Raw genomic sequence first — 11269 nt, 5'->3', positions numbered from 1 at the left:
TACGGTGGATTCAGTTGGATTGAGAACCAAAAATGCGACATTTGTGGTTCACGTTCACACTGCACTGTGTCACACCAACCAAACCCTTTGAAAAAACTGTTCCCCCCTTTCACCTGTGGTGGCGCTGCACAAGGAACCCTTGAGGGAAAACAACGCGAAAACATCCGAAGAAGACTGAGCTCAACTTCCTTCTCCACAAAATGTAATCAAAAACAGAGAGGCATCAGATTCTAGCAGTTGCAGGACTTCGTTTTTGTCATTGCTAAAAGAGCACGAGCCATTTCTCCTTTAGCTTGGTTGGATTTAACCAGAATGCCGCTTCCTGCTTTTGGAGCGGTCTCCAGTCTGCTTGGCGTTCACATATCTATTCGAACCATGCCACAGTTCACTGAGATCTGGACCAGAGTTCGATTGCGTCAACAGTCATCTCCCCAAACAAACCAAGCTTTTTAGGTAAACAAACTCAAGTTGGATTAAGACTAAACAGGGCTGGTTTGAATGCTCCCTCAGTTTCAGTCATTTTCTTTTTCTCTTGAGCACCTTTTAAAAACTCAAGCATTAGCTCTCGCTAAACACCTGCACTCAGGCTGCCCTGACGTGGAAGAAAGAAACAAATCAACTTCAGGCACAAATGCTCTGCCGAGAGGTTCAGCAACAGTCTCTTTGTGTTTTTTTTTTTTTTTTGCCCCAGAGGCAAACATTTAATGAAATGTCAGCTGAGAGATTTTATAGGCAGGTCTGGGCTTTTGAACTGACAGGGTTTGGAAGTACGACACTGGAGGTTTACTGTAAAGATGAAACTGGAAGAATTCATCCTCAACATAAAGTTCCTCTGAAGGAGCTGACATGACACGTTCTCTGGAAGAGTCATGGCCTCTGCTGTGCTTTGGGATCAAGTTGGAACAAAAGAAGAAAACACAGCAGATGAGCAACAGCTTACTACAAAACTACACCAGAAACATTTCACCCTAAAGTGATAACTGCCTTGATAAGTGTTTTCGACCCTCCGTATTTTGGCATTTTTGTTTTGAGGAAACACCGAGGAAGGAAAAAAAAAAACTACAGCATTTCTCTACTTGTTCGACGTCTCCTTCCATTTCACATCTGAAATCCTGCTTGGGTGTGGTTATCTTCTTTGCCTTGGGCAAGGGATCATTACATTACATCCAGCTCAACAGCACTTGGCACAAGCTGAAAGAAAAGTTATCTAATCTGAAATTTTATACAAAGATTCTGAGTGGCATAAAAGCAGTGGCTCCAAGGCTGCAGATGAAGTACACGCGTGTTTGTTCAACCTCTTAACTCATCTAAGAAAACAAGACGCAGATCCCCGTCTAATCTGTTCCATCGGCCTTTTAATAGGAGACATTTCTACCAGTCAACGTGATAAAAGCACAGATGTCACTGATAAAATGTAATTATGACACAATCCGCTGTTTGAGTTTCAGAATCTGCTATAGTGCAGATTGTGTTTCACTGTGCAGAACAGACTGAGTTCAGTCGATGCGTCGTCCCGCTTTGTATTATTCCATACAACCTTTTCTAACTTGTGTGTGGCCTGCAGATCGTCATCCATCCAACATCATGGTGGATGTTCCTGCCCCATTTACCGTGTTTAAAAAAAATTTTAAAAAAATCAGAGGTGAACGAGTTGGAGAGGGAAAAAAATACAGTTTTTAGACTGAATAACAACAGAGTTCAGCTAGACTGAACTTGGAAAAGGTGCGAGTTTTGAACAAAGGATGGATTGTTAACCGTATTTATGGCCGGCGCACTCGCCAGAATACATAGAGAGGAGCACCGAATGTGGATTTAACCCTTCGTTCACATGGCCTGTCTGTCTGAAGAGGTTATTAACACTTTTTGTGTTAATAGTTACAAACTATGCAATGTGCATGTTCCCCTCCTCCCAAAGGCAATGTTTTTGATGACTTATTTAAAATAAGCCAGTAATTAAAGCAATCAAATTATGTTGATAACTAGGGTCCTGTGGTGGTGCAGGGGCAAAGCACGACCCACATATAGAGGCCTTGGTTCTCGTGCTGGTAGTCACATGTTCGATTCTCGGCCTGGTGACATTTGCCACATGTCTCCCCCTCTTTCCTGTCGAACTACTTTTAAATAAAGGCCACTAAAGCCAACAAAACATTTAAAAAAATAAAAAATAATTATGTTGATAACTAAATAACATTCTCTTAGGTAAGGTAAGGTAATTTTATTTATATAGCACAAGTGCTTTACATGAATTACACCAGGAACAAACAAACAAACAAAAAAAGACAAAAAGATAAAATAATAAAACTACATATTGGTTCCCCATGTTTCATATGAATAACAATAAGTAATCCATAATGGTAACACTTTATTTGAAGGGGTGTGAATAAGACTGTCATGACACTGTCATAAACATGACATTACACCTGTCATGAACATGAATAAGCCTTCATGAATATTTATGACTGTTGTCATAAAGCGTCATTTGGTAAATTATGACACTTTTAATACAAAGTTGACATTATTCAAAATGTCTTTGTTATGACAACTTGACATTAACCAAGAAATATTACTGCTTAAACTTTATCTTTAATAACATAAAGTTACCTAATTTTTAAAGTGCAATCAGTAATACTTTTATAACAAATTTATATCAGTAATGATAAACGGGAAGCCGTCTGGATGAAAAAAAGAAAAAAAAAGAACGCAACATGAGCGCTACGACGCTCTCGCTGGGTTTACACCTGTACGGCAGCGAAGGAGACCTGCTGCTGCTGGGCGGAGCTACGCAGGTGTGTTAGAATCATGGCAGCAAACCAGCAAAACGCAAAGAACTTTTCACAGTTTTCCCCCCAAACTAACCGACTGAGTTGAGTAAAGCTGTTGGATGCAGGTAATGTTAGCTACAAGATGACTAGCTAATATCAATACAGTATCTTAAGCTTAATAAGTAGCCTGTAGGGTACCGATGTTGTTGTCTATGTTCAGCTACGTACATTAATTTTGCCCCTCCCCCCCTTCAACCAGACAGCCATTTGTAATCCATAGGGGGGTCCCAGAAAATGTTTGGAAATCACTGGCCTAAAGTAATAAGTACTAATAATAAGTAATAAGTCTAGTAATAAGTCTGTAGTCGTTATATGACAAAATGCTAAAAAAAAAAAAAAAAATGTCAAGGGGTGTGACTGTTCCTGCAGGGCACATGTCAATGAATTCTGTTTCCTGGAATAGGTTTTTTAACAATTTTTTTTAATCAAAAGATTTGTTTATAGTCTTTTGTGGCAGTACAATGAACAGGTTTTACACATTGCTGTTATGAGTACATTAAACACATTCCTGCACAGTGACATAGATTCTGTTAACTATTTTCAACTGTGTTGAAAGTAGTTCAATAGTTCAAACCTCATTCAGAAGAGCTCGGTTGATGGGACTCTTAGGTTTGTTTTGGCTTTCGCTGCATCGCTGTAACACCGTGACATGACCAAGCTTAGGTACGTATTGTCAAAAACAATTTGGGTGATCCTTTACAGTCAAGCTGGGTTAAATGAACCCCATGTTGCTGACTGATAAAGGTCGTACTTCTTCCTAATCTCATTTTGTTGCGCCTGTTTTCTGTTATACGCATCTTGCTGCTGCTGTGGGGTTTTCTCTGTTTGGTTTGTTTTTAGTATGTTTAGTTTTGCCCTAACTGTACTTACCGATGGTTTGTTTTGATTTTTTTAATTATTATTTTTTTGACTCAGGATGAAGTTACATAACGGTACAAGTATTTCTTTTTTCATCAAAGTGATCAATAAACAAATCCAGAACAATACGAAGCTACATAGAGAGCTAGTTCCTCATATTTATTCAATGTATTTAGAGGTTGGAGGTGCATGTGTTGCAGTTGTTCCAAAGAGCTTTTAATTAATTTTCTTTTATATATGTTTTTAGTAATTTATACATGTATTATCCTTTTGGTGTTATGGACGAGTGCTATGTGTCTGTGCAGTGTTAGCTGTCTGTCCAAGGCAAATGTTTCCCAAGGGAGACGCATCAACAGACTTTGATTGTTTAGTGAACAAAATATGACAATAGTTTTAGATTTTAGATTAGGTTAGTTTAATTTTGGTTGACAGTTCTCAGTTTAATTTAGCTTAACTTAGCTTGTAAGTTAGAGTCCTTAGTTTAGAACGCCTAGCTTTTTTTGTTGTGTAGTGGAGTTCAGTTTAGAGTTTAAATACTTTTTTTTTAATTTATTGTTTAGTTTTAGTTTCTAGTTTGTATTTAGAGTTTTTATTCAGCTTTAGATTATAGTTCTAAGGGTTGGAATAAGTCCTGATTTTACTTTTATTTTTTTGAGTTAAGATATTCTTTACAATTTAAGCTTTTATATCATCTTAGTTTATTTAGTTGAGTTTTGCTTTGCTATAAATAATTTGATGCTGTAGATATAACTTGATTTCAGCTGAGTATTTTTTTCCTTCTATTTTTCAATGATTTATTGCATCTGATTTGTCCCGCTTCTGTTTTTTTTTTTTTTAAATCATTATTATTTTGGCATGCTTTCCTGGCTGGAAAATGGCAGAGGGGTGTAAATTAAGCCGACGACACCAGACAGAAAAATATGTTGGGTTCATATCTGTCCTATCTGCATGGAAATAAAATTCAAAGTAAATGTAATAATCTCCAATTCACTTATGTGTGGTTGTAAAACTAAAGCATAACGACAACAAAGTCTGGGACTCTTTAGAGAGACTTGACATTATTTTTTGTGAGATCTGAGAGAAATCATATGGTTTTTATACTTTGAGTATGCTGGGTATGACAAAAAAATAAATAAAATCTACATCTCGGATTTGACTTGTTGGCGTTAAGGATGTGGAGCCAAATAGCCTGTGGTCCACAAGGAGTGTGGTTTGTTTCCGTTCAAATGATGTGTGTGAAGCGATCAAGGCGCTGTGAGCTGTGCAGCAGTGGAGCCAGACCTGCTGCTGCTGCTGCTGCAGAAGACTCATCTGTAAAATCAAGTAACATTTTTGACAACAACAAAAGAAAATGACAACCGGCTTCTTTACTAGTCTGAGGTTTAGTATTCTGCTCATTCTGATTGCTGCTTTCATTGTTGATCTTTTAAATCTGATTAATGGAGTCAAATGGCAGGACAGATTGGTGAGTAATGTTATTGCAGTATTGCTGGCAGTCTTCATAGCTCTGATTTCACTGAGGGGACACATACACACAATCACACATCACCGGTCCGGCTGTTTTCCATCAACTCTGCCCGGGCCATCTCATCACTATTTTGTTTGGATGCTGCTTTTGTCATGTGTCCCAGGCTCAGCGTGGCTGTTTCATCCCTGCCGCGGCTGCGCCCAGACGGTGTGATTAAGTGCCGCTATTACACAGAAACAAACGAAATGCCAAAAGAGCGCAGTCTCTTTCCTGTAATCGCATCCCTCAGGTGTGATCTGCTCTGTAAGTGATGCATTACAGCGGATAGGTTTGATAGATTTAGCCTCATCAGGAACACGGCAAGCAGCTGCCAGGTTCTTCCTCACAGCGCACTTAAAAAAGGCGGCGTGAAACCTTCAGGGCTCACACAGACATCGTTTACAGTAATCATCCGGAAGCTTTTACAGCAGTAATATTTTTATTATAGTTAGGATGAACTTTAAAGATAAAGGTGAAGTTGTGAACGGTGACAACTTCACACTTTTTCCTGAGTGTATAAGTGATGCACATATGTGGCTAAAAAATTAAAAATAAATCCAAGTAATGTTTTGGAATTTGTTTATGAGAACAAAAGTTATCATAACAGCCTATAACATCTGAATATGAAACTTTTCATAAAACAACAGAAGCAGCAGGATCTGACAAGAAGTGACAGAATAGGAAGCTTATATTCTTGGGAGGTGATTAGTGCTATGAAAATCAGGTGTAATTAAATATTGTTCTGTGGCTGAGTGGGGAAAATTATTGTTACAACAGCAAACAAACACACAATGTATATAGAGGGGTGAGTGAAAATAACACTCAAACGCCAATAAAATTAAACATGAGAATGATTTGAAATCCTAAACCAAAGCTAACGCAGAAATAGGAAAACAAGACATTTACTGACCATGACTGAAGGAACTAAATTAATCAAATTAATCATAAACTACAACCAATTCAGAGCAACACATAAGAATCCAAAAGCAGTGTTTTGTGGGACACCCACCTGTTTGACAACCTGGAGACAAATCAAAGCTGTGGATTAAAAGAGTTTAGTATGAAAGAGAAGCCACCTTCTGTCATCTAACTAATTTCAACAGCGCTGATAACATTTCAGCTTTCTTGGATTTTTTTCTCAGGCAGGAAAGCAGGCCAAAAAAAAAAGAGTACAACATGTTTTCAGAAGTGCTGGCAGCACTCATGTCACCGTCTCTGTGTCCATGGACACTTGCTTCTGCCTGCACTTCAAAATGTTAGTAAAAGTGCAGTAGCATTAAGACTGCACACAGTTGTGCTCTATTTATGTTCTGGTGATGCTGTGCACTTAAAAGCTTTGCACTTTAGTCCACATTGTACAAACCTTTTCTCATGGCTCTGTAAGGGTGAGCCTCTTAACCGCTGTTGGCTTCTTTGCTGACATCAGACCAGAGGAGAAGCAGAGGTACTCGTCACGGGAAACGTCGCATCCATGGGCGATGAAAAGACAAAGTCAGGGTTGGAGGTGTTGCACGATGAGCTGGTTTGCTCGACGGTTACCCCCAACCTGCGCGTCCGTCCACAGAGGGCAGTTTACGTTCGGAAAATTTATGCACCATTTGTGTTGGGGAGAATTCAGACTCTCAGGTGCATTTAGAGGCTCCAGCAAACCCGACAAGGTCAGAAAACAAATTTTTGTTTTGTTTTATTTTTGCTTTATTGTTTCCGTCTGCAGCTTCATATTTTACCAATCTGGTTGGGGAATTTCAACACATAATTCTCAATGAGGTTGTGCCTGAAAATCAACACTGACTGTGTGTAGCTGAAATGTAGAGTAGGAAAATTTGACTACTTGACAATAAAATAAATGTTTTTTCAATGGTTTTGGTTTGTAATCTCTCACATTCACTAAACGCTGAGAGGTATAAAGTTAAAAGCAGGAGTTTACATTAGAGGTATGTGATACTGAATATTTTGATGTCAATCCGATAAATACAAGGCCTGTATCGCTGATACTAATACCGATACTTATAATTTAAGTGTGACATATCTTCAAATATCTCACCATTAGCTGTTTTTCTGACTAAATTCCTTTGAATTATTTAGTTAAAACCTGGGACAGAATTTAGATAAAGTTTACAGGTGTCTACAAAGTCATTTAATAACATAATAAACTGAAACAATTGGAAAGCAAAACAAATTTGTGTGCACTGTTTTCAAAATAAAGCACAAAAAATATTATTTGTGAGTAAATTAATGGCAAATTTCAAGAGGGAATCTGAAACTAAAGTATTGATTTTATTGTGCTAGTATTTATCGGATATTGATACCGACTTGGTATCGATATTATCGATATTGTGGATTGAGCCACCCACAACTAGCTTACAGACATCAAATAAAAAGACAAAACCTTTTATTTTCTCACTGTCTGAAACTAAATAAGACCAAATTTTTATTGCTTTAGGCCAGTTAGAATTACCCAAATTATTCCTATATGCTAAATAATAATAAGAGAAAGAATATGTGAGAGATTTATTCATTAGTGTCTTCAAAGTCAGACATGCATTTTCTCAGTGTTTGCTAGCACTGACTTGAATTCAAACGGTTTGGGGTACCCTCCCACAATCTTACAAGGATAAAGGAAAGAAAAATGCTAAGTTTTCTCTTCAGACTCAATTGACGAAAGCTAACAGATGAGATTTCCAAAATTTCCACTTAAAATTATTATTCAGCTACTGCTAGGTAATTGGCTGCTAAAACCTTTTTCCAACAAGGGTTCATCAGGTTATCTCTGAAGTCCAGCTTCCTTCTCTCTGCATGTTACAGGAACCTTTGACTCACTGATGACATCAATCAGGATCCGAGTGCCGTCAGAAACGTGGCACGTCGCTCTGGGTGTCAGAGGTCGGCAGGGAAGAATCAGTGAGTACCGTCCTGTATCAGAAACAAACAGATCGAGGGTCAGGACCGTCGACTCCAGAGATGTGACTGTAACGACAGTTTATGGGCTCCAAGGATGTGAGGGGAATAAATCAGCCCCGTTTGTCATGACCCATGGCTGTTTTGTTTTTTTGGGGTTTTTTTTGTGACCATCTACGTGTTCAGTTTCATTTTCTGTGTTGATTATTGTTAATAGGTTTTTGCCAAATGAGTTCATTTCTTTGTGCTTGGTTTAGTTATTGTGTGCTGTTCTTTGTGTGTTTTACGTGGATCATTAGCTGCGTTTCCAGGACAAATGTGTGCAAAATTTTGTTGATACTCCCCTAATGCCGAAAAAAAAAATCGTAACTGCATTGTTTCCTTTCCATAAGAAATGCAATTAAAATCACACCTGAATAAGTCATGAAAAAACATGCTCCTCCTTCCACATCCTGTCGTCTTCTTCGTCTTTTACATCGGTTGTAACATCTGGTTGTAACATGATCACGTGACTCGTTTTTCAATTGCAGTTCTGCGAAAAACACTAAATTCGATGCAGCCAAAAAATCACCCCATCCGACTAAAAAAACCGTCTTACTGAAAAACGTGTTATTTTATTTTTTATTTTATTTCAGAATTGACAAGTTTCCAATAATTGAATTTATTTTTGTAATTCCAAGCAATTTTACTGCCAGATGAACAGCTGCTTGAGTTGGTCTTCTTCCCATTGGTTTGCAGATCATTTTGTACCCAAGTTGAGCTCTTTTTAATGTCACTGTCCAGTATGAATATGTTCTGTCTTTTTTTCCTGGTTCTTGCTTCTTGTATACATTTTGAAGCGTTTCAAACATCTGACGTAACATTTGCATCTCTTACAATTACATTTGAAATCTGTAAGTGGGATTCGAACTACCGCATTCTGGTTTTGGTCGAATTATTCATGATGCTACTGGAGTTTTGTGGTTCCCGTTCATCAAAGTTCCTCTTGTCGTGGCGATCCCATCAGCGAATCGGAATTCGCTTGCGGCGACGAAAATGATCGTTACCCCGCGCTCGCTATCCATCAGCAAAGTCAGCAGAGCAACAGTTTTGGTCAGAATCCACGGAAAGAAAAGAGAGAAAGAGAGAGAAAAAAAACATCAGTTGTAATTAGGGGCTACATCAGCATGGGGTTGTATGTTTTCTTCCTCACATGGGAACCCGGCGGTACACGGTCAAATCCTGAGGCTTCAGTCACAGACGAAGCTAAAGTGCAGCTGCCACTGTGGATTAGACCTGAAGGGAAAAAGGCACATCCTGGGTGGTAATGCTCTTGTGGTTTGGTTGCAGCTTTGAGATGGGCTGCCGTCAGTATCCTGGATGTTGTTCAGAGGGCTGCGCAGTTTGAGGTCCACTTTGAAGTCTGGGTGTGGGAAAAGCCACGATAGGCAGCGTTCCGGTCAGTATAGGCAGGGGCTATTACATGGAAAACAGGGTGTTTGCACTTGTTGGTCCTGAATGCTTCATGTCACAAGCACATATACAGAGGAAGTAGCACATAGTCGTTTCATATAGTTCATTAAAAGAGGCAGGGATGTTTTATGTGATGGATTCCTGAAGGAAGGTCACGGAATTAGGGTTAAATGATAGAGCGGTGTGATGAGACCGAAACGTCCCGCTATAATAAAATGCTGAAAATATTTCTGCTTGGCCAACCCAAACATTAACAACATGGAGCCGACGATGATATCCAAGTGCATCCCTGTTCCCCCCTCCCCTTGCAGAGGTAAATGCCTCAGAGTAAATCTTTTAAACATGGTGGGATTTGTGCGGGTCAGCGTCCGTGCTGGCAGGACTGTGATTACGGCCGACCCGAGTGAATATTTGACATGGCAGAAATGGAAATTAAGGATGTGAGGAGGATAAAACGCGAAACCAACAGACGTGTAATTAGATGAGTGCCGCGGCTTTTTTAGGCCGTAGTGTCTTGTAAGCGCTGAAGTCACATGAGGTTCTGGTGGAGTGTGGTGCTGCAGGGGATGATTACATATGAAAAAAATAAATAAAATTAAAAAGAGACGTGTACAGGTGATGACTTCAGTTGATTTCTGTGAGGATTAATAGCCAGAGGAAGTCCAGGAAAATCAATGGAGAATAAAACACTGTCCTATATCTTTCTGCAATTGATCAGCAGGCAGAAATTCTCCTTCAGGGTACAGAAGCAGGAAGCGGCGACGGGTTTTGGCGGCCATCAGTGAGTAATAACAATGAGAATCAGGCTATATGAGGGTATTGTATGTCTACGGAAAAAAAATGTCAAAAAACCAGGGTCCAATTTTAAAAGTGGTGGAACAGAGAGATCTGATATGTAGACCAACATTAGCTTGATCGCTGGACAAAAACAAAGACCGAGATCCTGCAGGCTCATGCAGATTTATGGTTAAACAAACCAAAGAACAATTGCTGACATGTTATTGCAACTATTAATCAGAATAAACTGCAATTTTATTGTTGATGTGATTGGAATGGCTATGTTATGTAGATAACTGCATATTGGCTCTAAAAATAATTAACCCAGACAGAGAGACGAATCAAAAATGAAGCCTTGAATTAATTTTTTTATAACTGGGCAGCTAATATTTAATCCAGTTCAATTCAGTTCACAACAAATGTCATTTCTAGACAATTTCCATAAAGGTCAAGTCAATTCAATTCAATCATGAACACAGAGTCAAAGTCAATAGTATGCATTCCAATACGACACCAGCTGCCAAACAATACAGTCAGGTTCAATTTGTTGTCCTAATTGGTTAAAGCATTTCTATCTAAAGACGCCCAGTAGACCGCACTGAGCGACTGATGGTGGAGAGTCAGCTGCGTCAAGTTGTTGACTTTGCAGCAATCCCTCGTAATGACAGCGGAAAAGTAAACTTCCCCTTTAACAGAAAGAAAAGTCCACAAAGAACCCGACTCCGTGTGAGCGTCCATCTACCACGACAGGCAGGGGCTTTCAGACAACTGAGTGTATAAAAAAGAAAAAGAAACAGTGATTCTTTGTTAAATAAATATCTTCTCTTTAAATTACTGGTCACAATTCAGTGAGAATAAAATCCTTTAATCTTTATGGATTGCATTCAGTCGTGCAAAACGCCTGGTTGGACGTTTTGCCTTTAAGGCAAAGCTCCGCATCACAGAGCAGCTCCTC

Source organism: Poecilia formosa, unplaced genomic scaffold (assembly GCF_000485575.1).
Source record: "Poecilia formosa unplaced genomic scaffold, Poecilia_formosa-5.1.2 Scaffold0, whole genome shotgun sequence".
In the NCBI taxonomy this organism is placed as follows: domain Eukaryota; kingdom Metazoa; phylum Chordata; class Actinopteri; order Cyprinodontiformes; family Poeciliidae; genus Poecilia; species Poecilia formosa.
Note: the sequence above shows the minus strand (reverse complement) of the source record.